This window comes from Mastomys coucha, unplaced genomic scaffold (genome assembly GCF_008632895.1).
Source record: "Mastomys coucha isolate ucsf_1 unplaced genomic scaffold, UCSF_Mcou_1 pScaffold22, whole genome shotgun sequence".
NCBI lineage: Eukaryota > Metazoa > Chordata > Mammalia > Rodentia > Muridae > Mastomys > Mastomys coucha.
In genome coordinates this window covers 257,894,501-257,896,183 of record NW_022196905.1, presented here as the reverse complement: position 1 = coordinate 257,896,183, position 1,683 = coordinate 257,894,501, and the positions used below count along the sequence as shown (strand labels likewise).

The 1,683-nt window shown below is 42.9% G+C and overlaps 1 protein-coding gene across 2 annotated transcripts in view; it reads right to left on the bottom strand.

Annotated features, from left to right (window-relative positions):
- Positions 1–1,683, bottom strand: part of Necab2 (N-terminal EF-hand calcium binding protein 2) — a 26,083-nt gene that overhangs the window by 13,191 nt on the left and 11,209 nt on the right. The window lies entirely within an intron of this gene.

Sequence of the window (1,683 nt, the reverse complement as noted above, 5' to 3'; positions counted from 1 at the left end):
AAAAAAAAAAAAAAAAAAAAAAGATTTATTTTTATGTGTCTGCAGGTGCCTGCGGAGGCCAGAAAAAGAAGTGGGAGTTAGAAGGGGTTATGAGCAGGGAACTGAACTCTGGTCCTTGGGCAGCCTCTTGTTTGTATTCTTTAGCCCAGTAACCCTCCATGCCTGATCATTGCTCCTGAAGGCTAGAGTAAGGACAGAACAGATCGGTAGGCACTGGGTAGCAGCCACGGTATGATATGTATTTTATATATAATATGGATATATTTATAACAGTAAGATCTTGGAAATCAACTAAATATGCCCAGTCATAAATGAAAAATTAGTAAGTTCAAGTAGGAGTATTTAAAGAGACACTCTCGGCCAGGCATGGTAGCACACACTACCATGTACTTCCCATTTCGTACTCAACTTGGCACAGGCTAGAGTTATCTAAGAGGAGGCAGCCTCAGTTGAGAAAAAGCCTCCATAAGATCAGGCCGCAGGCACACTTGTAGGGCATTTTCTTAATTAGTGATTGATGGGGGAGGGCCCAGCCCATTGCAGGCCTTGTCACACCTGGGCTGCTGGTCCTGGGTTCCTTAAGAAAGCAGTGGTGGCACACGCCTTTAACCCCAGCACTTGGGAGGCAGAGGCAGGCGGATTTCTGAGTTTGAGGCCAGCCTGGTCTACAGAGTGAGTTCCAGGACAGCCAGGGCTACACGGAGAAACCCTGTCTTGAAAAAAAAACAAAAACAAAAACAAAAAACATGAGGAGCAAGTCAGTAAGCAGCGCTCCTCCATGGCTTCTGCATCAGCTCCTGCCTCCAGGTTCCTGCCCTACTTGAGTTCCTGTCCCGCCTGTCCTGATGTTTATTAGTGATGAATAGTCATGGAAATGTAAGCTGAGTGAACCCTTGCCTCTCCAACTTGCTTTTGACCATAGTGTTCCATTATAGCAATAGAAACCCTGACTAAGACACACCTATAATCCCAATACCTGGGAGCAGAGGCAGGTAGATCTCTGTAATTTCAAGGCCATCTAGGGGGTTTGCGGTGAGACCCTGTCTGAAAATAAAAATAAAAAATAAATGAACACTCTTAAAAAGTACAGGGAACATGTTAAAGTATTCGGTAAAGGGTAGCAAATAAAAATTTTCTGGCAGCGTATCAAAAATATTGGATCTGGAGAGATGGCTCAGTGGTTAAGATCACTGGCTGCTCTTGGGACGACCCAGGTGTGACTCCTAGGGCCTACAGGGTGCTTCATAACCCTCTGTAATTCTGTTCCTGGGGACCTGACACCCTCTTCTGGCCTTTGAGGGCACTTAAAGTAAATTTTAAAGAAATTAAAGAACCATACATTAAAAAGTTTCCAGCATCATCCACCAAAATCTTCTCTGTCCTCCAGGTTCTGGGTGAACAGTGACTGAACCTGGCACTTCATAGTTTGTATTCTAAACTCTGCTTTACTGAATACCTATGATTTGGTATAATAACAAAGTACAATAAAAGTCTAAATGCATCAAATGAAATAGATGAAAATATACAGAGAAAACAATATTAAATAAGATACTATTTAGTGTGAAAAGTTAGTTCTCTGCTGTTCCACAAGAAAGATGCATTAGAAAATCATAAAACACATCTTTAATCCCAGCACTTGGGAGGCAGAGGCAGGCAGATTTCTGAGTTTGAGGCCAGCCTGGT